This window comes from Mirounga leonina, unplaced genomic scaffold (assembly GCF_011800145.1).
Source record: "Mirounga leonina isolate KUSES-001 unplaced genomic scaffold, KU_Mleo_1.0 Mir_174, whole genome shotgun sequence".
Taxonomy (NCBI): Eukaryota; Metazoa; Chordata; class Mammalia; order Carnivora; family Phocidae; genus Mirounga; species Mirounga leonina.
In genome coordinates, this window is record NW_023270451.1 from 12,935,514 (window position 1) to 12,961,520 (window position 26,007).

Consider the following 26,007-nt stretch of genomic DNA (forward strand, 5'->3'; position numbering starts at 1 on the left):
AAAGGTCGCCTGCTTTTAAGAACTCAGGTAATTAGATTGGCTTAGATCCAGGATGATCTTCCCATCTCAAGGCCCTTAACCTTAATAAAATCAGCAAAATCTCTTTTGCCAAGTAAGATAACATATTCATAGGTTCTGAGGATTAGGATGTGGATATTTTTGGGAGCCATTATTTTCCTGTCACATTTTGGGCATAAGATGGGATAATCTCTCACATATCATTTCTTAAAGTTTTCTAACTTTATTTATTTATTTATTTTTAGTTTTATGTATTTATTTGACACAGAGAGAGAGCACACAAGCAGGTGGAGCAGTAGGGCAGAGAGAGAGGAAGAAGCAGGCTCCCCACGAAGCAGAGTCCGACATGGGGCTTGATCCCAGGATCTTAGGGTCATGACCTGAGCCGGAAGGCAGACACTTAACTGACTGAGTCACCCAGGTGCCCCAAAGTTTTCTAACTTTAAAGTGCTGTTCTTTAAACTTTACACTGGGCTAAGCTCTTCTCAATAAACAGAGGATGATTCTAATTTCTCTCAGGATGGAGAGAAAAAAAATCTCAATTTTAATCATTTTCTGATTTTCTTCAAGTCAGTCATGATGTTAACCTACAGAACTTAAGCCCCTTTTCATAAGAATATTCCATCATGGAACCCCTACTTCATCCAGATAATAATACACAATGACCTTGGTAGTAGCTGTTTATAGGGAGGCAATAGGTAGACTGCTCTTGTGTTGTCTCTAGTCACCATGATCCTCTTAAGGGGCATGGATATTTCCTGCAAAAGAGTTTAATCCAGATATTTCCCTCTGACATTCATTTAGACCTCAAAACACACAAAAACTTACATGTTCAACAAATTACTAAAAGTATTCACTTTCTGTCTATCATGTTCTCCTATTCTCCTGGTCACACCTGCTTGACACAATTCCACTCTTTGATCTTCTCCTAATCTACATTGGGGCTCATTGTCCTATATTCTGGGGTCTGCAAAACCAGCTCTGTCCAGCATGGGATGGCCCCTCTTTTTCTTGTTCAAGCCCAAATTCTGACAGAGAAGAGTAAGAAGATATCCCTAACAAGCAAAAGTTAAAATTTGAATCTTATTTGCAAGTACAGTTGATTGGATATTTTGAGGTTATTCCATGCAGGGTCTTAAATGTTGGTCAGGGAATTTTGCTTTAATGGGGTAACACAACATGAATAAGAAAGTTCAAGACTTAATAGATATTTTGGGAAAATTGTTTAGGTATTTCTGCTAAACAAACAAGAATTGGGGAGATGCAGATAAAAAGCCAATTATGAGGTTTATATAGTACTTGAATAATCAAGATTACATCACTTTAAATAAATGGATAAAGAAGTTGTGGTATACACATACATATATACACACATACAAAAAATATTATTCAGTGATAAAATATGAGGAAATTCTACCATTTGCAACAACATGGATGGTCAATGAAGGCATTATGCTAAGTGAAATAAAGAGAGAAGACAAAATACTGTATGATCTTGCTCATATATGGAAATAAAAAAAAAAAGAATTCATAGATGGAGATCAGACTTATGGTTACCAGATGAGGAGAGTAGGAGTAAAGGGAATTGGAGGAAAGTGGCCAAAAGGTACAAACATCCAGTTATAAGATAAATAAGCACTAGGGACATAATGTACAATGTGATGACTAGAGTTAACACTGTTGCATGATAAACAGGAAAGTTGATAACAGATTAAATCCTAAGAGTTCTCATCACGAGGAGAAATTCCTTTCCCTTTTCTTTTTCTTTCCTTTCGTTTTTCTTTAAACTTATATCTATATGAGTAGATGGATATTAGCTGAACTGATTGTGGTAATCATTTTACAATATATGTAAATCAAACCAACATTCTGTATGCCTTAAACCTTTACAGCGATGTATATTAATTATTTCTCAATGAAACTGAAAAAAAAAAAAAAACCTTTTTCTACATAGACAATTAGTAATTTGAATAATGAACTGGAAAAATTCAAGTTATTACATACTTAAGAAATTGAAAAAATATGAACAATCCAAGTATATTAGGTCAATGCACTTCTCTGCTAGAAAATATTAAATAGGGGGATAAAATATAATTGAATATTCCCACAGCATAACCAATTTTTATACTTTACTAGATGGAAAATTCAAAAGGGGATTATTGGTTATAAAGATATAATGTAAGGACTGTTATCTTTACCTACAAGAAAACTTCAAAAATACAGTAAATAGGAAAAAAATATAGTTCATTTCCAATTATACACTACTATATTAATATTTTTTAAATTAGCTTTTAACATTTTACTTTAATATTACAGCTATAGCAAACTTACCCTAGTCAAAGGGAGAATTTAATCACTGATGCAGATAATTCTAGTTCTCAGGACCTATTACTTAACCTAACAAGAGGCCTAATTGTAATGTATTCAAATGAGCCTTACATTGTGATCAACACAACAGTGTGATCAACACAACAGACTGTCATTCAATCTTTTATAATATCGTTAACTAGTATATAGAACAAAACACGGGGAAAATATCTAGTAAGTTAATTATTCCCGTGCTTATCTATACATTTGTCGACAGTTACTACTATGAGTGAGAGTAAAAGATTTTATATCTAAACCTGCTTTAAATTTGATCAATTTAAAAACTTTGATAAATGTACCTCTTTACTGACCTAGTTTATCAAGCTCTTTAAACTTTAGGAAAAACAGTAACATTTAAAAAATCTTAGTATTAGACACTATTATGAATAATTTAAAAGCTAAGTCCCCTTTTTTGCCTGGACCTCACAGAGGTTTAGCTAAAGAACAGGCTCACCTCACTCCCTTCTATGTCAGTCAATTTAGAATGTTTGGAAACTTCATTAATCATTTCTTGGAGGGTACTTATAGGACACAACTGTCTCAATTACAAATAGGGTCATATGAAAGTTAATGAGCCCTTTAAATAACTCATTGGTTCCTTGTTCCATTTATTTTTGCTAAGATGTTAGGGCAGAGATCACTTTTCTGTGACATTGGGAAATGGAAGATAATTGTCATCTGCAGGTTTCACACCATTTTTATTTGTTATTAAGTGTTAAATTTTATTTTAGGTCTCCGTATTCCAGAATTCTAATCATAGAAAATAATTCTAGGTTTGCGACTTCAGAGGAGAAGAGAGATCTATTTCATAATTACAATATGTAAGAATAAAAATGAACAAATATAAATCTGTTAAAAATATTAATCAAACTCTTTTTTTTCAGTCTGAAACTAGAAAACAATATGTCTCTCTATGATTTACATTAAATGTGGCAATAGTGGTGTTTAGTTAAGAAAGGTGAGGTTAGGGCGCCTGGGTGGCTCAGTTAGTTAAGCGACTGCCTTCGGCTCAGGTCATGATCCTGGAGTCCCCGGATCGAGTCCCGCATCCGGCTCCCTGCTCGGCGGGGAGTCTGCTTCTCCCTCTGACCCTCCTCCCCCTCATGCTCTCTGTCTCTCATTCTCTCTGTCTCAAATAAATAAATAAAATCTTTTAAAAAAAAAGAAAGGTGAGGTTATATAGCAGTAAAAAAATATATATATATCTAATATATATATATATATCTGAAGCTTAACAAATGAAAGTTCATTTCTCATTCCCACAAGGGCCCTGTGGATCCCCATAACATCCCAAGGCCATTATCCTTTGTACAGCAACCCTGTGATCCAGGCTGCTTCCATCATTATCTCAACACAAGTCTTTGTTGTTGCCAAGTTAGGGAAAGAAGGAGATTAGAAAATCAAAGCAAAAGTATTATAGCTTGAAGATAAATGTGTCACTTCTATTCACCTTTCACTGATGAAGACTAGTTCTCGGCTCCAACTAACCTCTGGAGCAAGAAAATGTAGAAGAATAATGGAATATGTGGGGAGTATTATTTAAGGACCATCTCTGTCAGCCAATATCATTGTTCCCACTAATCTAGAAACAAATACACTCAACTGCTTTCCAAGTGAGATAACTCACAGGTCCAATCCAGTCTTTGCTTCCAGCTCACCCAGACCTCTGGCTGATAGGTGAGAATCTCTGTATCAGGTTCAGACGTCACTACTTTTGATTGAAACTTATAAACTAAAAAGACAAGTTAAGGGAGCCTCTTTGCACATGTACATACACATACATGAACACTCAATAATGAATAACAATAATAATATTAATAATGATAGTGGCAGAACCGAAACAGAATAGACACCGTTTAAGAAAGGACAAGACACAAAGCAGTCACTAGTCATAGATATTTGGTCCCTGTGAGCAGGCATTGTTAGTGGTCCTAAACTGGGGTTGGGGATTGAGGAATGTTTCTCCATCGGGTTTAGATTCTTTCTGGGAGCGTCCAGAGAGTCCATTGTTTTCTGTGCCTCCTAGCTTCATCTTTAAGGATGCTTTGCCTTTCCCATTATATTTATTCCCATCAGAAGTGGGTCTGGGGGAATATCCTCTACTTGGAGTCTGAGGAGCTTCCCCAGCCAGCTTCCTGTTCAAAGAAAGTTTGGGAACTTAGAGTCATTTCAAGTCTGTAAAAGTCTTTTTATTTGGGTGGGTGGGTGGGTGGGTGGGTGGGGGAGTCTAAACTCATAATTTCTTTACCAGTAGAACTTACAAATATCCAGTAGATTTTAATTCCAATCTTCTCCATGCATCTAGAACACACCCTGTTCTTTTCTATCTTGTACATTTCTACTCTTTCATTCCATTATTCATTCTCTGTATATAACAGGGTTACACAGAAGCTGTTTGAATTTCTGAGCAAAGCCACACTCTTAATCTGTTTTTTGTCTTGACTCATTTTACCAAATTATTGAGTGACACATTCTTAACTTTTTTGCTTTGAAGCAATTTAATCAGTTGGACATTTATTACCAGAAATGTATCTATAAAGACTTTTGCACTCATCACTTATTACGATCATGAAGTAATTGCTTTACCAGCACTGGAAGCCTCTGTATTAGAGTCTCACTACCTCTTCCACTTCTGCTTGCAAACTAGCCAATTCTCGTCTGAGTCCATTTATTTCTTACTATGCCTTGGCAAACAGAGTTAACAGCAAATCATACACAGTATTAACATCCCGCTTTCAAACCAGAGTCACAACTTTGTTAGGTACACGAGCTGCTGCTCACATCATCCCAATGTTTCGCAATTACATGAAAGGACTCTCTCTCTTTCAAAAGCCTCTATCAGTTCTCCCTCTGCTCACCCATCACTGAATCGGTGGGCTGATAATTAGGTTTTTTTAGACATTATCTCACTTTTGGTACCAATTTCTACAATAACCAACATCGGCTAGTTAAGACAGACACAATACATAGGATAGATTAGATAGGAACAAACAATGCCTACATCTCAGTGTTCAGTAAAGCAAAGGCTTATTTCTGCTTTATTCTGAATCCAGTACATATTTGAGCAATTCTTTGGGTATTGCTCTCCTTGAAGCAAGTCAGTAATCCATGCTGTTTCGATGTTTGGGGTCCACAATATAAGGACTACAAGGTACTCAACAGAGGAAGAGAGAGACTGAAAAGTGGTGCCTGAGATTTTCACAATTTTAGCCCAGAAATGAGTTGCATGATATATCTTCTCATATGTTATTCTCCAAAAGAGTCTTGTGGTTCAAAATAAGTACAAGAGTACACATAAATGTAGGGGAGAAAATGGACTACTGGTGAAATTTTGCACTTGGCCACAAGAGAGGGAACTACCCCACCCCACTGTGGAGAAATAACATTGTATTTACTTATTTTAAAATAGAAGTTTCTGGGCTGGGAGCACCTGGGTAGCTCAGTGGGTTACACGTCCAACTCTTGTTTTTGGCTCAGGTTGTGATCTCGGGGTTGTGAGACCGAACCCCGCATGTGGCTGCACCGCTGGGTATGGAACCTGCTTGGGATTCCCTCTCTCCCTTTCCCTCTGCCCTTCCCCCTGCTCATGCACTCTCTCTCTCTCTCTCAAATGAATAAGTAAATAAAATCTTCTAAAAAATAAATAATAAAATAGAAGTTTCTGTAGCTAACACTATCTCAAATGGAAAAAGAAAAAAAAAAAAACCCAGTGTATTCTAATGGTTAAGAGTGGGGTTTTTTTTGTTTTGTTTTGTTTTTAGACAATCCTCATTTATTAGCTCTGTGATTTTGGGCCTAGAGAGGTTAAATGAGATAATCTGTATAAAATACCAGATGTACTTCAGACACCTATGAAATAATTGATGATTATTAGCTTTAATTGGGAAACACTCTATTTGTGATTTTTCCACTTCCATACAAATAATATATATATATACACATATATACACACACAAAATATAGATATTTAATCTACAAGTTTCTGCTAATATTAAAAAATCACATTAATGGAACTTGCCAGAGATACCTAATTCTTCTGCTGCTAGAAAAAAATAAAGCCACACTTTTGCTTGAGAACTTCAAACTTAACCAGCTTTCCTAGAATTAATTTTAAAAGTGGTCTGAAAATTAGAACACATGACGTGACACTATTCTAAGTAAACTAATAAACTGAAGGAAGAGGATGGTCATGAAGAGGTAAAAGGGTTAGGAGAAGGACAGAGTAAATTTAATGACTGAAATATTTAATTTTGTTTTGGCCAAAGCCTAACTGCTGTTAATTAAAAGACACACTCGCCTCCACCATTTTATTTTAATACCTGTAATATTAATCTGCTTGATCTCTTTTCCTTGGAAACTGTTGACCAAATGATACAGATACAGAGAATTCTGCTCTAATCAGAGAAAATGAGTTTTGACTTTGAATCTGATCTCTAGTCTGGCTCTTTTATAGCCTTCTTAACTTCTAAAGAAACAGATCTCTTTAAAAACAGAACCTGCTAGAATGTAGACACGCCTGACATATTAAAACTCTGTTTGTTTGATCTTACCAAACAATTTGAATGCATATCAACAGAAAAGAAAGCTCACATCTGCCATAACAGGGATGTTTACGATCATTTTAATGATACCATTAGATGTTGCTCTTCAGGGCTCACTATTCCAGGCTGTTGTATAAAAACCATGTGAGATAAGTTTATCACCTGTGCACAATGGAAATAACCTCATTAAATGAATCAGGGTAAACACAGAGAGAAGATAGAACTCAATTCATTTCCTATGTTAAAGGATTTTCTTGTGGTAGAGGCTACCTTTACTCTACACCAGGACAACCCCCCCCGCCCCAAAAAACCTACCACCACCACCACCTCCAACAAAAAACAATGAACAGACTTTTCCTGATCTCAAAACATTTGAATTTCAATGTCTCTGGAAAAGCCTCTTAGTTGACAGGTGGTTCTTAGCTCATGTAAGAAACCTGAGCTTAAAAATCTTTTCCAAAACATTTACCTGGTTCTTAAGCTGTCTTGGATTTAGATGTTTTCAGGGAAGTTGGTAGTTAAGTAACCATAGCCCTACTGCTTCTATACTTCTCTTTAAAAAGGGGTGGAAATTGTTGTGTGCCTTTTGAAGACTAAAAGAATTAAAAGATAATTCCTCCTCAATCTGTACTGTTTTTAGCACATTTTCTTTCATGTTTTTAGGCCAAAGGTTGAGTGTACTGTCAATTATGCTTAAAACTATCATGGAAAGGATTCTAGAAAATTTCTTTGGTTTAATTTTCAATATCTTAATTTTATACAGCTACCTCTATTTCCAGATAACCAAACCATAGAATTCTTACCATTTCTTTACCAACTTTATATAACAATAGGAAATATGAAGTAAAACTGAATATTCTTTCATCTCTTCTCTATGGGCTGAAACTATACTAATCCCTAGGAATGGAGGCACAAATAAGAGAAACATACATAAGTTTCTGGTAGCCAGCAGGTTATTAGAGGGATATAGTATCTGAGGAACATTTAGCTTCTGATAAGAGGCCCAGGACTTTCCCTGAAGTGCCACTTTATCATCCTAAGAAAACTTCCCAATTTCTTCTCTTCTCCCAAGATGTATATAGAGACAAAGCTTCATTAATATGATTAAGAAAATAAAAGTGTGAAAGTTAATTGGAATATTTCCTTACTGTTAGGATCATGGGTAGCAATCTGAGGTACCAAAACCAAAAACATTCTTTTATAATTACAAAGGAACAAGTAACAAGGAACACTTTACAAAAAGGAGATATTATGAGGAGAAAGAAGTAAGACTCAGGCCCCCGATTCTATGTTTCACGTTGTGGGGATTAGACACATTGGTGGTGAAGTTCTCTGCAAAGAAAGCTAGTGTCTGTCAGACGCCAAATCAAGTGAAGAAAAAACATACTGCAGAAGTTTTCTTGATTAGATAAAAAAGGATCAAAGCTTATCTTGGCTTTGACTTTCCAGTTATGTTGGAAGTGCTCCACTCTGGTAGAAAATTGCTGAAGTGAATCTAATCTCTCTGTGTCTCTCCCCACGTGCCAATGTGATGTGCTCTCTGATTTCTCTATCCACTGTTTACAGAAGGAAGGCCTATTTTGCTAGTCTGAAGTATGTAATGATGCGCCCTGAGAGTGCATTTGGCCTTCCTGTCTATGCAGCTTTTATGGTTTCATTTCCCCCTTTTGATTTTCAAGTATGTAATTGTGTAACTCAACGGTGCACACCTGGCCTCTGAGTAGTCTAGCCCAGGCTGGTAAGAAAACAATTCACAAATCTCCAAAGTCTTGGCAACATTAATATGTCAAATTTAATAAAACTGTACAGAGATCCTAAACATACCTGCTGAATACAGATTGGAGATACCTTCCCTACGCATAACCTAAGATCCATTGTTTAGCTAAGTAATTCTACTTAGAAACTTTAGTCACCACGGTAAAGGAAAAAATTGTGCGTGCTTGAATGAAACTGTATTCCACCTATTTTCCTGTTGCCATATGCCAACAACACTATTTTAAAAAATGTTAATAAACTTGTACAGGATCAGGATGAAGGAATGTTTATGCTTTAAACAGAACTGATATAACTGTAGGCATATAAAAACTTTTAAACCAAAGGAGAGAGATGGAAAGAGAAAAAAAGAGGAAATACTTAAAATACATTCAAGGACACTCGGTAATTGATATAACCGGACACTGCCTATGCAAGGTGAGATGAAAAAGACACAGGTAATTTCCTAACCCTTTTTGTTCATCCTATTCTCTATGTTGACATATTAAACTCAGGTTATCACGATTATTTTGTACCAAAGTAACAGCCACAAGTATTATCTGCATAAAGCAAAATGTAAATAAATGTAACACTTACATAGGCTAGAGTGCTCCTGAGACATTTGACATTTACAAGGCCACGTTCAGCCACTGATTGTCTTGCAGTAACACTGAGACTGTACAGCTCCTTCCAGTCCCAACGCCATTGTGGTAGGAACCCTCCTGCACGTCTGACAGAACAAGATTTTTTTATTGATCCTTTTCTTTTTTTTTTTGTTAAGATTTTATTTATTTATTCATGAGAGACAGAGAGAGAGAGAGAGGCAGAGGGAGAAGCAGGTTCCCAAGGAGCAGGGAGCCCGATGCGGGACTCGATCCCAGGATGCTGGGATCATGACCTGAGCCGAAGGCAGACGCTTAACCATCTGAGCCACCCAGGCGCCCCTTATTGATACTTTTCATATATCGAGCTAACTGCAAAAAGCTGGTGGTATTCAAGAATTATTATCATTGTAACAGCTGGGAACCAACTGCTGGGTCAATTTCAGTGATGTTTGGAGTATTGACTCTTTTACTCCTAGAAATAAAAAATGGTCTTTCTGGTCACAAATACAGCTTGTAAGAATGCTCTCCAGTTTCTGTTGTTTTCTCCCTTTTCTCCCTGAGGTGCTACTTGACTCAGCACACGTGGCAGTTAAGATAACAATTAAGTAGATAGACATTCTAATGCAGAGGTATTGCATCATCGAAGGTTTCTCAGCCATCAGTGAGTGCCAAAATTTATCTTAAACAGAGCCACAAAAGTGGGTTGATGCCTGAGCTTCTAAAGGTGGTATTGTGTGTAAGAGGATGAAGAACCAGAAACCTGATTTTTAGATACTCCTGACTTTTAGACACTCTTGCGAAGACTTGGTGAAACTTTTGCTCAAACTGTTGTTTGAACCACTTTGGGATGGAGACGGTGTGCTAGCAGGGGCTGAACTGCTGGTGGGATGAGTAGTTAAAACTCAGAATGCTGGCCTGTGTATAGTCACTCTTTGAAGCCAGGCAATCTGCCTGTGGCTGGCAATCTGGCCTGAGAGTTCACCCTCATAGTTTGGAGCTTCACAGGGTTAGAAAAGCCAACTTCTGTTTGCCTACTCGAAGCTAGTCTTACTGGGAGATTCGGTAATGAGGTGCCTCAGACTCTTCCCAGCACCTCTCTTCAAGGGGACAAAACCCTCTAGTAGAAACTCAAGTGCAAGCTATGCCTACTCTATCATAGTTTCAAGATTATGTTTAAACAATTAATTTTGACCACAGTGACAGAAGCATGGAATTGATTAAAAGCAGACAGATTAGAACTAAAACTTGAGGGAAATACACCACTAATAAAATAATAATAATAATAAAATAATAATAAAATAATCTATCTGGCTTGGAAACATCTGTGGAAATCTCTGGACCTCCAAACTATCATCAAAGGGGAGAAGGATGCTAACACAGTGGTTCCTCCAGGAGGAACATCTTCCCCAACATTCAATTCAGGTGTGGATGGAAAGGAAAACAAAAAGAAAAGAAAAAAAAAAATAGATCTAAAGATTTTGGAACAGAAATGAGGACAGAGTGATTGGCTAATCAGGAAGCTTACTTCACTGCCAGGATAGGATTTCCTGCCTTTACTATCCAACAGGGTAAGACATATGATCTCAACAGCAACTGATGTGTTTCCAATTGTTCACATTTAATAAAATTTTTTAAGGAATCTCAATGCCCAAGGTCAAGAGTCCTATGCTCTACCGACTGAGCCAGTCTGGCATCCCCTCAATTGTTCACATTTAAAATGAATAATTAAGGTATCACATTTCTTCTCCACAATTGTCTGTTGTGTGTGTTAAAGGCAAATGCCTTCTGCTTTAACTCAGAATCTCTAGATCATGAGTAGTCACATCTAACCTGGCAGAGAGTAATGCAAAGCACTTGGGTATTATAGAAAAAGAGCCATGTGCAATAAATGGATGAGCCTTTGGGGTGGTTTCCTTTGTGAGGGAGGTGAATATCTCCCATGTAAAATGGGTATGGATGTTGAATAGCCATTGGTGGAACTACGATAGATACCATTAGTTTGCGTCCCACCTTCCAACCCCCAAATTCCTCCCCCTTGTCAACTCCCAAAAGAATCTCATTCTTCTAGTCTTTTTTGAAGCCAGAAATAGTCATGTGGCCCGTGTCTGACTAAAGCAACCTAAAAATAATTTTACTGGGGTCTTGTTTGAAAGACAATTTGCTGAAAAGAAATAGGCAGAAGAAAATAACTGGCTGGTAACACTCCTTGCCCTTTGTTTCTGCCTTGCAACTGTGATTCCTTGAGCTATGGAAACCATCTGTAGCCAAGACACAAGAATAATTAGGACAAATAATCAACATACTAAGAATCAGAAAATAGTTTTGTTTATAGTATTATTTACTTGCTGGATGATCCATGAAACACGGTATCTACCTCTAGGCATCTTTTCAAATAAACAAATGCCATTATATTATGAAAACAGTGTTGATCCTTTTTTTTTTTTTCATTCCTTATGGTTTTTTGTTGTTTAAAACATTTTTAACTGATTAAGTAGTGAGAGATTATTAACTCAGTCTTACCCCTATATGTAATGCAATTTGGGAAATCAGGAATTTCTAGACTGTTTCATGTTAAGAAAGATTTTAATATGGAATCAACAGGTCACAGCACTCTGTGCATTTATTTGCCAATCTTTAATGTAAAGTTCAGGTAAAACTGGGTTGTTATTTCTGTGTTATAATTCATAGGATACCAGTTTTCTATAGAATTCTAGAAGCTGACTTCATGAATATGTTACATCAACATTAATTTGTCTTTTGCATCAGTTCTAACAAAGGGCTCAGAATCAGTACGAAAGCTGACAGGTGACTGAAGCAACAAATAAAAAACTTAAAAACTAAAACCTACACCTTTAAAATACAGAAAAGCAACATTCACATATAATAAAAGAAAGCATACGTAATCAGAGTTTTGAAAAGAGCACAGATAGAATTTTTATTGGCAGCAATTAGCAGACAAAACTGCAAATGGATCTCTCAATGCAAACAAATGAAAGTATATAAAATATAACAAGTATCTTTTTAAATGTCTTTTGATGGTAAAGTAAATGTAAAAATCTATAGAGGCTCAAAAAACAATAAAAGTGGAATCCTAGGACGTAGGTGCACTTAAATGCCAGTTTTTAACATTACAATGATGCACCAAATCCAGGGGATTTTAAGTGTCCATTTTGATGGCTGTTCAGGGTACACAAGATGCAAGACAAAGCCTTAGGTATGCCTTAAAGTACAGTAAATGGTGGGAGATTGCTCTAGAAACCGAGGTTCCTGAGAGATGGCACCTGCAATAAACCCACAGCAAAAGGGACAGTAAATAAACTTCCTCATGTCCCTGGTGTTGTGTGAAGGGGAAAAATGTCCTTTGAGAATTCATAACCATAATCTGGTCTTCATGTAGATTTTCTCCTCAACTTTACACAATTTATTTGGTGGGGTGAACCCCCAAGCAACTGACAGAGGTAAATGCAAAACCTACACTAAAGAATCTTAATTCCAATTCAGAACTCACAGACACAAATAAAAGCCAAGGGGAGAAATGTACCTACAAGTGAAAACTAGTACAAGTATACTTGCGGAGATACCATGTATTAGATGTATAAGACAGAAATTTAAACAAGCATATTTTATAAATTTCAGGGGAAAAATGTAAGTTTGAAAATTTGAGTGAGCATCAAGAGACTTTATGTCTGGAAATTTAAAAAAGAATCTAATCAAAGTTTTAGAGATGAAGAAAGTAAAGTGAAAATTTCAGCACATCCAGGTGGAAGGAAGAACTGGAAAATAAAACTAAAGAAAATATTGATGAGGCAGTCAAGAGTTAAAATATCAACCAGTGGTATGAGACATAGAAGATGAATTGAAGAAGGCTGATACATGTCTAACTGAAATTCCAGAGTAAAAAGAAAAATAGGTAAAAGGCAATATTTGAAAAGAAAAATCAATATAATCATGAATTTTTAGATATAATTATGAAGTTATAAATGTAAATCTATAAATGAAAGACATCCAACTTTTTATTCTGGAAGAGTAAGAAATTACAAACAGGGTTAATGAAAAAAGCTTATGAGAAAGATACAGCAATACAAGGTATAGTAGTCCTAGACTAGTAATTATAATCATATAAAACAGTAATAGAACCTTAAGGACAAAAACAAAATTAGAAATGGCAAGAGAAAAAAGATAGACCCTTTGTAAAGGAATGGCAATAGACTGGCATCTCAACAGCAACAATGGAAGTTGGAGGCACTGTCCTAATATTTTCAATATTGAAAGAAAATAACTGTTTGACTTAAAATTCTATACCTAGAACTACATTCCTTCAAGAAGCAGGTGAAAAAAAAGTTGTTTTCAGGAGAACAAAATGTGAAGAAATTAACCTACCAACTGAATCTCATTAAGCAAACTTTCAAAGGCTGAAGAATACGTAGCTAGAAAGCATTCCTGGTTGAATGTTTGACATGTAAGAAGAAATCATAAAAACATAATAAAAGTTTTATTTCTCTCTTTTCTATCTGTATATTCTTTATTTTATTTTCTTGCCTTAGAGAGGTTATCTGGGACCCACACTTTAATCCTCTGTTTCCTTATCAAGGCATTATTTACTTCATCAGGTATGAAATAAGGTCAAAATTCTTAGCAGGATACTAGTAGTTAATAAATAAGTAGCATATGTTAATTTTTGATCATGCCTTCATTGATGATTTTGATGATGCCTTTATATCATTGTCCAACATAAGGTAACAAAAGGTGTAGGATTTCATGTTGTGTGTCCAGTTAGTTGTATAAATGACAACATGACATATATATTCTTTTGCAAAAAAAAAAAAAAAAAAACCACACACACACACACAAATATGGTTATTGTTTGAGATTTCAAAATCTTGATTTACATTTCCAAGTTCGTAATGAAAGTTTTTAAAGGCATACTAAAACACCAGGCCAGAAATTCAAAATGATGCAAAGCCACAGCATTCCTATATGATTGTAATATCAAATAATAATCTACCTTTATCTTGTTACTTGAATTGTCTAGTTCCAATTAAATGTGTAGTATACAGAAAAATGAAGTGTGTGAAAAGTATAAGTCAACTGCTCAATAAACATTTATTGGGAGTTTCTTTTGCATTGAAACTTCTAGCATTTTTCTGAAATTACTCTGTAATTTTGCCAGAGTACTCTCCATGAATTTCTTTCCTTTTTATTTCATAGGTACCGTGGGCATAGCATGCCTCTGACACATAATGTGGCATTGTGGAGAGGAGTCAGACAAAACCCTCTAGGTGAGTAACGTTGAGAAAGTCCTTATGGAGTTTCATTTCCTTATATGTAAATCTACATATTGGACTGATAGGCTGTCTCTGGTAGAGTGGCACTTAGCCCATGAGGTTTTGTGATAATTAAGTGAGATAAATCATGCAAAGCTTATGAAACTGGGCATGACATATGGTAAACAAAACGATTGTTCCCTCTTTGCGTTTTTGTATGCCAAACACTATGCTAGCTGACTCATGTCTTATTCAATTTACTTTTTCAGATGACTAAGTCAGTTATTTGGAAAGTAAAAATGAGCAAACTAACAAAACAACGAAAAGACATGGTTGACTGCAAATTCATTTTCAATTCCTGTCTCTCGACTTTCAAGCACGTTTAACCCAGCCACTTCCTCACTTTCCTATCTATCCAGTCTTTTAGGCTTTCATCCCATCCCTCCTTATTGAAAGTAATAATAGCTACTATTTATTATGTGTCTGCCATGTCCCAGAACCTATAACAAGAGCTTTATACTGTTTCATTTAACATAAATAAATCTGGTACCTTTTTCTCACTTTTTGTCCTGATTAATATCACTATGGCCTATGACATTTCTGACGACTCACTTCTTGGAAAAGTGTTTTCTCTCTATTTCAGAGGCACCACACATTTCAGGCACATCTCCCTCCTTTCTCAGTTCCTTACTTTAAAATCACAGTTGCATGACAGTCCAATGAACTGTTTTACTCCTGCATCCCTCTAAATTCTGTCACACTGGGTCTGCCACGCTACACAAATCCCAATGGCACCTTTCACATCAGACCTTTTCATGTTACTTCCTTGGCATTTTACAACTGTTCCAACTATTTTTCTTCTTATTAAAGATTTATTTACTTATTTTTAGAGAGAGAGAGAGAGAGCGCATAAGCAGAAGTAGAGGGAGAGAGAATCTCAAGACTTCCTGCTGAGCCTGGAGCCTGACACCTGCTAGATCTCACAAACCCCTGAGATCACGACCTGAGATGAAACCAAGAGTCGGACCCTTAACCAACTGCACCACCCAAGCGTCCCAGGTCCAAATGTTTTTAAATCAAAACTTGAGGGGTAGTAATTGTGGCATTATTAACATTCAACTTAGCATTTACTTGAAATTCATGGTCAGAAGATTGTTCTCTTCCCTGGAACTCATTTACTTACCCATGGATAGAAAACACCTATTGTTTAAATTCTTCTTGAATTAGGACAAAAAAATCTATTTTTGTGTGTGCTGGATTTAACTGTTCCCAAATGAGAAAAATAAGGCAAATATGTTTTCTGAATCACTGGCATTCTTGGACCAAATAAGTTAGGTGAAAAAAATTATAAAATGGAATATAATTTGTGGAAACTGGTATCTTTGAAAAAATTAATTTAGAGAGAAACTACTGTAATTATGTAAGAATTTTATTTCTCAGAGAATCATGCACTGGATCCCAAGTTTCTTTGGTTATAAGGTATAAAATACAGGAGTTTTAATATCATTAAAGAAATATAAATATACTTTTCTCTCAAAATTTTTTTTATGTTTGGAAAGAATAATACAGATCACATTAGGGAGTAACATTAATTATATAATAAATTGATTTTAAAGATAATTTTCACCTGGGAAATCCAAAATAAATGAATACAGTGGCTGTTAAATACTACTTTAGCCTTTCACAAGAATCAGTAACAACAAAACTAATGTTATCTTTTTTGTATTATATGACCAGTTGTTTGCTATTTAAAGGAAAACACAAATTCACATGAATCATTATATTTTTATATCCTAATGCACGTGCATATTATATATTATATGTGTGTGCATGTGTATATACATATAACTATACACACCATATTTTTTCTTTACAAGCAGTGATTGTAGTTATTCATCAGAGGGCATTTTTCTTTTATAATTTTCAAGATAAAAGGCATTCTTTTAATGTCAACCAGTGCCTATATGGTAATGTATTATGCTGTTAAGCAAGCAACCTGGATTTAATTCCCAGCCCAGATTGCATACTCCCCAGGCTACTTTGTTCAACACCTGTAAAGAAGAAAATAACTAATGCTACATGAAAGCACCAATTTTAGTTTTAAGGAGGGGTGCTGGTTTCCAATAAAGGAATAAAGTGTTATTTTGCTTTGTTTTCTGCTGGAAATGTAGTAGTTGTGGCTTTTCAGCAGGAGATATAAAGCCACCCTACAAAGGGTTCCCTTCCCAGTGTATCCATTGCTCTGTGTACTAGCACATGTTTTTCTCATAAAGGGAAGAAAAATGCAGGTATTAGAGTTTCTAATTATATGTTTCTACAAACTGAATTAACACGGAAATGGCAAATTGCTTGGGGGAGCATTTAACCCCATGCCTTTAAAGCATTCAAAAGTATTTGTTTCTTCACACTTGTCTCTTAAAAGCCATTTGACTATTTTCCCAGGATATCTGCACCTAAAAAAATAGCTTTATATTGACACGGTGGCAACTACTAGATGGAATTTCTCCTAGCTTTTCTTAGAGGGTATAACTTTTCATGGCTCCCAAATCTTAAGATTTAAGAGAAGGTTATAGACTTGAAGTAAGTCAGTGTATGAAAAAATGTTTGCATTCATGTGCATTTGTGTGTGTCTGTGTAAGTGTGTGTTTCGGAGAAAAAATTAATTGTATCTCAGAAACATCAGTAGAGGTGTAGAGACAGCTATCTTCCCTATGTGATACTTGATCTCTGGAATAGGAATAGGAATGGGGGAAAAAATGGTAGGGGCCTACTTGGATTTTTTTATAATATTGTAAGGTGATTGTGGGTATGCACTTCTATTTTAACAACTAAACATATTTAAGGGATAAAGCACAAAGCACTGTTACTGGAGCATAAACTTGAGTGGGATGTAATCAGACATCTAATCGTCAGAAATAATTTATCTTGCAGGGATATTAGAATGTTAGTTCTCCCTTGCTCCCTAATTACTATGAATCATTGACTCTCAGTTCTGTTATTTCCATTATGGTGCTTCCAAAATACAGCCAAATTGGTCTTTTGTATTAAGCCTATTTGAAAAAATAGACTACTAACATTAACAGTATTTCTTAAGATATTGACATGTGTGTATGATATATTCTTGATTCTACTTTTATAACAAAACAGGTGGGAAAAGTAAATGGGCTCAAATTTTTTAAACTTCTTACATTTTAAAGGATATGTAAAAATTCTATTGAAAAATCTTAAGTTTTTTCCTATAGATATTGAGAAATTTTCTGATTTTTGTGTGTGTGTGTGTGTGCAAACAACAAAGAGCTGGATTAAGAAAGACAGTATTTTAGATTCAGGTTTGTTTTCTTCCTTCTTTCAACAAAAGGTCATGGACCACCTGTAAATGGGATCTTGATGGATTCAGTAACATCTGTGAAATTGAATCCTAGCAATATAATAGATTCTATAAAATAGGCACCTTGTATCTCTCTCCCCATTTCTCCATTCTCTTGTGGTTCTTCCCTAAGTCAAATATGTGCTTATTTTTAAAATGCATGATTTCTATAAAGTTCAACAACATTTCTTGTCTTCTTTCTTAAGAAACCCATTGTGACTTTTCTTACTGTGCTGGGCAAACTTTGAACTCCTAAATGCTATTTATCATCACTCAGAACATATGCCTCGATAAGGCTACAAAGCAAAGTAATGGCTTGAAAAGCCTATTGATGAAAAGGTTGGTGGGGAGGGGTAGTGCTAACCACATACATGGATCATGCAAGAGGCTACAGGAGGTCACAGGTTTTCAAGGAGTAAGGATCAAGTAGGGTCAGACTGGTTACAGCCAATTGCACAACCACATTCTTCTCCATTCATCCCCAGCTGAATCCCTAATTATGACTTACACAATCAGTGCCAAAGCACTAAAGAGTACAACCGTATTGTTCCATGGTGAGTGCTTAGGAGAAAAGCTGGAATTTGATACTTAGTCACAGTTTGCAAACAATGTGGTTGAACCACCTGAGGGGTCACATTTTTACATTCTGAGGCAATTTATTAGTAATGGTACCTGTCAGTCAGAAATCCCCCCAAAGCTCTTTCATTACTAGACACGACTTTGATATAGAAATGGTTCAAAGTAAGAGGCAAATAAAACAAGAGCTAGATCATTTACAAAGAAACACCAGCATATTCCCTTTAGCCTTTCCCCATGAGCCATCTTTGTAGTTGCACTCTAAGTGGTGTAAAGATTAGACTGGATGAGTTATTTTAAAAGCAAGCCTTTTTATTTGTCTATGAAGGATTTTTAAAGTTCCTAAACTATTTCCATGACTTCCATTTTAACTCAAAATATAAACAGAAGCAAACCCTATGGTTGAGATACTTTATGCAATGACACTTCCTCAGGCTATAGTGCTCCAGAGAGGAATGATTCAAAGTTTAGGAAGCTTGTTTAAATTTAAAAACAGTGTTCTGCGTAAAGATGTTATACACCTTTCTCCCAACACACACACACACACACACACAAAAGCACGTGCAGTTACATTTTCAGTGCACAAAGCAAACTTCCATTTCTGACTATCAAGTACTTTTTTTTTTCAAGACAAATATAAAGAATTAATAAAAAAACTGCTTTTCTAACCTCCAAAGGAAATACCACGTTTTACAAATGTGAAATATTTTAATAATTCTCATTTATTTAATTTTCTATACATGCTCCTGAAATCATTACTCTTTGTTTTAAAGATTTATTTATTTGAGAGAGAGTGTGGGTGGGGGAGAGGGAGAGAGAGAATCATAAGCAGATTCTCTGCTAAGCATGGAGCTCCACATGGGGCTTGATCTCATGACCCTGAGATCATGACCTGAGCTGAAATCAAGAGTTGGACACTTAACCAACTGAGCCACCCAGGTGCCCTTGAAATCATTACTCTTATATTTCTTTCTCACTACTACTGACTTCCACTTAGGAACTTATTGTTTATACCTGCCACATTTATGACATCACAGAATGTATAACCATATATGTAGAGTAATGTTGCCATTGCCACATCTTCTCTAAATGAAATTTTTAAGAATAAAGTCTTCTCTAAAGATTTTATGTGGGCCATTTAAAAAAAAGGAACAAAGGATTTAAGGTAAGTAACCGAACACACAGTAGAAAGCAAATCCATCAAATGAAATAGTGCATGTAGGGAAGAAAGATCTGAAAGCAGCCTAGATTTTATTCCATCTATTCCTTTGTTTTATATTAGTTATTTAAAAAAATTAAACATACAAAATCACATGATGGTTAAGACAATGTAGTGCAGTAAAAATAACATTTTTTTTGTATTTATTTATTTATTTTTAAGATTTTATTTATTTATTTGAGAGAGAGAATGAGAGAGAGCACATGAGAAGGGGGAGGGTCAGAGGGAGAAGCAGACTCCCTGCCTAGCAGGGAGCCCGATGCGGGACTCGATCCCGGGACTCCAGGATCATGACCTGAGCCGAAGGCAGTCGCTTAACCAACTGAGCCACCCAGGCACCCAATAATTAACATTTAAAAATCATTGTTACATGCTAGTAAATATGATCTATGCTTTACATGTAATATCTCAATTCTCAAAACAGTCTTATGAAGTAGGTATTATATATTTTTTTTAAGATTTTATTTACTTATTTAACAGAGAGAGAGGGGGAGACAGCAAGAGAGGGAACAAAAGGAGGGGGAGCAGCAGAGGGAGAGGGAGAAGTAGGCTGCCCGCCGAGCAGGGAGCCCAATGTGGAGCTCGATCCCAGGACCCTGGGGTCACGACCTGAGCCAAAGGCAGATGCTTAACGACTGAGCCACCCAGGCGTCCCTGGAGTAGTTATTATTATTCCAATTATAGCAGATGGGGAAAATTAGGCTTAAGGTCACACACACTGCTTCATTATAAACTCTTGATAGCTTTATCAAATGATACTTTATTGAGCCTTATAATCATATTTATGGCTTAGCCCCTGCATTATTAGCCCATTTAAAAAAATAGGTTTATAGGGGCGCCTGGGTGGCTCAGTTGGTTAAGCAACTGCCTTCGGCTCAGGTCATGATCCTGGAGTCCCGGGATCGAGTCCCGCATCGGGCTCCCTGCTCAGCAGGGAGTCTGCTTCTCCCTCTGACCCTCCCCCCTCTCGTGTGCTCTCTCTCTCTCTCTCAAAATAAATGAATAAATAAAATCTTTTAAAAAAATAAAAAAATAAAAACAGGTTTATAATCAAATGTTCACCATTCTTTGAAATTTGAAAGATTAGTACATGTATATGAACATCTGTACATTTATCTCTTGACTCCAATCCTGAGCTCCTTTAACCATTTCTAGCACACATACACACTGATGTTTTAAAATAAAATAATTAATTCTGCAAATACCAGTGTAATAACTGGTCCAAGCAAGAATCCTCAGAACATGCTAAGTCATTGGCTAAAATATTGTTGAGGAATAGGATCTTTATATAGTCCCAAAATAACACGCACAGATAGCTTGATAAATATGTGCAATAAAATGTAATTTTACAATGGAGAAATCCCATTAACCAAATTACTAGTTAACCATCAACCATGGTTACCCGGTGAAATCCTGGAAATCATTTTAACCACATTATTAAACTTAGCATATTAAAAAAAAAAGGTCCATTGCCATTATGTGAGTTTCATATAATAGGAAGTATACAGTATCACCTACAATATTCTTGTCAAAATTGTTTAACCTGATTTTAATCATGACTAAACATTCAGACAAATCTTTTGGGTGGAACATTCTAGAACATAATTATCTTGCATTCTTAAAAGAAAAATAAAGGTCAATATCATAAAAAACAAAACAAAATAAGGTGAAATGGAGGGACTGTTCTTCCACATTAAAGGAAACTAGAGGGGCATGTAAAATAATTTCAATACAGTATACTTAACTAAACCCTGAGTCAAAATAATCAAACAAATAAAGAACTATAAAGAATACTCTTGAAACACCTGGGGAAATTTGAATAAGGACTTATGTCAGAGAAGATTACTATTAAAGTATAATTTTTAAGTTAAAAACATGACACAAATATAAATATATATGTCAAAGATTTTATCTAGCTCATCAATTAGTGAGGAACCAGTAAACTCTTAAAGTTAGGCCACAGATTATATGAGGAGCTAAGTTTCTATAGGCAAAATAATGAAAGATTATTAAGATCACATTGCTGGGTTAGATACAAAACGAGGGCAATGAATTATAGGTGTCACGGTTATCTTTTTCAATAGACAGAAGTCATACGCATCTGTACAAAAATCTATAAGTTAACTTATTCTATTTTATAAAGCATAGGTGGTATAAAATAGATCAGCTGATAGAAAATTTACCATTTCGTACTACTGAGTATACCAAAGGAAACTCAGCAATCTCTTTTGTCTGTTAACAAGTTTCAGACTTTTTTTGACATTGTGAAATCAAATTTAAGGTTCTTGAGTGTGATAAAAAATTGCTATTTAAGTGGAAAATATCCTACCTTTGAGAATATACATGCTGATATATTTTAGGATTGTGTTTCAAAATGTCTACAATTACTTTCAAGTGATTCAGAGAAAAATACTGCTTGGCAATGGCTGAAAGCCAATGTGGCAAAATGGTTAATACCCGATAAATCTAGCTGATATGTTATGTAGGTGCTAATTTTCATTATTTTCTAACTTCTCTGTAGGTTGGCATTTTTAAAAATAAATGTTTGCAGACATGAAGAATGAAATATTTGGCTTGTTTTGGCATTTTTCTTATTTAAATTTTAAGATGAGATCAATTTGCTTGTATACGTGTCCTGGTTTTCTAGTCATTGAAGGCAGTATAATTTGGAGCGTAGGCTCTCAAGTTCTCAAGTGAGAGTTTTTTTTTTAGCAGGTTTTAAACATCAAAATTGCTACTTACAAGCTGGGTATATGTAAATATATACTGTGCTGACTTTTCTCACCTTTATGATAGAGATGTGGCATCCAAATTACCTAGCATATATTTAATACTCAACATATGCCATCTAATTTAATTTCATATTCTATATTTTACATCTTATATCTTTAGTAATTATACCAGTGGTCTTCATTTGGTTAACTAAAGTAGGATTTCTTTAAAGCATAATGTGGTCCTAATTCCACAAGACCTCAAAAGTACGTCCATGTAAACTAGACTTGCTTGTGCTGACTTAGGAAAATCTTTGATATCTTTTGTAATTGGCCGGACATTTATGAGCTCTTTTTATTCATGGTTACCCTTTGCCAGTCAGCATTTCTAAAAGGAAGTTATAGTCACATGCATTTACTCTGTAAATGTGAAGATCTGAAGTTGAAAAAAATCTGTCAAACATGGAACTTTGGGTTTAAAATAAGACAGGAGCTATCTCAATTGGACTAATAACCTTCAGTTCGATACCAGATTGGAGAAATTATAGGAACCAGAGATTCAGAAAAATGCAATGTTCTTAAGATTTTTTCCCTTTTCTTTGAAAATGGACAGGTATAATTTAAAACAATATTTGGAAAAATGGCTTCAGAGTAAAAACAAACTTTCACAGGGGAACATGATGCAGAGGCTTGTTCAACTATTTTTAATCAACATGGAGCCACAGCTCTAATATAACAGACTAATTAGAAGAAAGATTCTGTTCCAAGGAGAAATAAAATTCAGTTCCTGGCTTTTTCATTAAGGATCCCATGGTACCTGCAATTTTTAAGGCACAATCCTTTGAAAAACCCTAATTTGCTTGATTACTGTAACTGCCTAAAGTACTTTCACATTTAGGCTTTGTGCTGAATTTCTTTTAAATTTGGCTGTTTTATAAATAGATATTTAATTCTGGCTCAGAGAAACTCCACTCCCACCGTGAATAAAAAGTACTGTACTTACACTGTGATTTAGTAGTGCTCTTCTTTATTGCAGATAAACAGTTCAAACCTGTTTCAGATGCTCTGTACTCATTGCAAGACTCACTACAAACTATAAATTTATGATAAATATAGATAGCTATGATGTTGTTTGATCTAGAATTCATAAGGTGATGAAAACCTTTTGGATTTTTAAACTGATGAATATTATTGGATAAAATGTTTACTTACATAACAGAAGACAGGAATATTCACTTGAAAGTTCCTAAAAAAATAAAGAGATACAGATGGGTTATAAATTTAGTTCTTTCCATCAAAAATTCTATGACTAGTTTATGTTTCCTTTACAAAATTTTATTTTATTTCAACTATAAACTTAATCTCACAAAAATTTCTGTTCAAAAATTTTAACTGTATAGTCATTTAACTTAATACCCTGGAAAAACATTTTTATTGCTTACATTTAAACAATGTCAATTATAGTAACAAGTTACTAATTTAAAAAATAACATGGTTTTTCAATTTTTCATTCTATATTGGTGTTAATAATCAGTAATTCCCAGGCATCAACTTAGATGTGAGGAATATAATAACTTGATTCAAATTAGTTTATAGGTAAAAACATTGAAATAGTTACTGAAATTTTGATTTGTAACTCCACTTTTTACTATTCTATGATTTAAAAGACAAATGCATAAAAATAATTATAAAGCTATTATTGGGCATGCAATATATAAATTTATAGTTTGTGCCACCAAAATAAAAGGGAGGAGCAGAACCATACAGGAGCAGAGTTCTGTATGCTAATTTGGTATCAATGAAAACTATACTGTTATAAACTTAGGATATTCATTATAATCTCTATGGTATGCAGAGAAATAGAAATCTAAAGAGACTGCATACAAACCCAGTCAGTCTAAATCCCAGTCTGTGCTCTTAACCACACTATGCTACCTCTCATTGCAAGAAGGGATTTGAAATATTCACTCATTCACTGAGAAAAGATGTGTATTGACCATCTAATGAAAACTAGTTTAACAGATTCTGATATTACACCGCTGAATAAAATATTAAACCTGCCTTCCAGTAGATTATAGTAATCATTGCAACATTTCAATTCATTATAACATAATACACACATCTGTAAAAAACAAAACTCTTTCGAATAAGTCCAGGATGAAAGGAGCCATGTCTGTGGTCTCAGTGCTATAAGAGTACTATGGAAAGACTCAAAGGTATTGGACTTGGAAATGAATTTGTCACTATGTGGTCTCTGACACATCCTCAAACACACTTCCTATCCATCTTCCTCCATAACCACCTTGATTTCTTTGCTGTTTCTTAAAAACTCCAAGCATATTTCTGCTTAAGGCCTTTGTATTTGCTATTCTTTCAGCATAAATACAATCCCTGAATGTAACCTTGAATCTCCCTACCTCATGGAGGTCACTTTGCTGAAGAGTTGTTCTTTAGCCACACTGTAAAAAAGAATTACATTCCTCCCCAGAGATTTCCTACTTCAATTTCTTTCTTATACCTTTACTTTTTGTCATAGCAGTTTAAATATTTGTAGGTCTATCTATTTACCTACCTATCCAACCATCCATCATCCATCTATGTTCAATGTCTTTGTTTCCGCAAATGAATATAAGCTCTTTGAGAGGAAACGTTTTGTTTTGTTTACTACTGTATATTTAGTTCCTAAAAAATATCAGGTTCATGACTGGCCTTCGCTAACTATTTTATGATTGATCTGGTCAATGGACCACAACAAATATTATGTAATTTTTATTACATCTAAGAAATGAGCAAATAAGCCTAACACTGCCCTAATTATGTAGTTATAAAATTACGAAAGACTTAAATATTCAATCAGCTATTCTGCCTTTTTGTAAAGCACATTTTTTTTTGTGTGTGTGTGTGTGTGTGTATGTTATTTTTACAATTTAAAAGAAGAAAATTCTCACAACACTACTTAGTCTCTTCTCTGGATGTAACTCATAAAATCATAGGATTCTTACAAATCTAATTTAAATATCTCCTAATGAGCTCTAACATTATTTCCCTTCTTGACTATTAGTAGAGAGAAGCTTAAAACATTATACTCATTGTATTAGCTTTTGATATTTAAACTTAATACCTTCTAGTGAACTAATCTACCTTTTTAGATAAATACTTCTAAATGCTTTAAAATAATTAAAAGGGAATTCTGACATATATATTATCCAAACAACATAGTTAACGAAAAAACATACTTTCCAAGCAAGGAGACATTTTGTGTAAGAACTATGAAACTCTTTTTTTTTTTTTTATTATGTTATGTTAATCACATACATCATTAGTTTTTGATGTAGTGTTCCATGATTCATTGTTTGCATATAACACCCAGTGCTCCATTCAATACATGCCCTCCTTAATACCCATCACCAGGCTAACCCATCCCCCTACCTCCCTCCCCTCTAGAACCCTCAGTTTGTTTCTCAGAGTCCATAGCTCTCATGGTTCATCTCCCCCTCCAATTTTCCACCCTCTTCATTTTTCCCTTCCTACTATCTTCTTTTTTTTTTTTTTTAACATATATTATTTGTTTCAGAGGTACAGGTCTG

The 26,007-nt window shown here is 35.0% G+C and overlaps 1 long non-coding RNA gene across 2 annotated transcripts in view; it reads right to left on the reverse strand.

Moving 5' to 3' along the window:
- The window catches only part of LOC118020698, a 415,672-nt gene that overhangs the window by 79,659 nt on the left and 310,006 nt on the right, over positions 1–26,007 (reverse strand). For both annotated transcript variants that reach the window (XR_004681985.1, XR_004681984.1), the window contains one exon: positions 23,633–23,666. This is a non-coding gene — a long non-coding RNA (uncharacterized LOC118020698). The remainder of the gene's footprint in view (positions 1–23,632; positions 23,667–26,007) is intronic.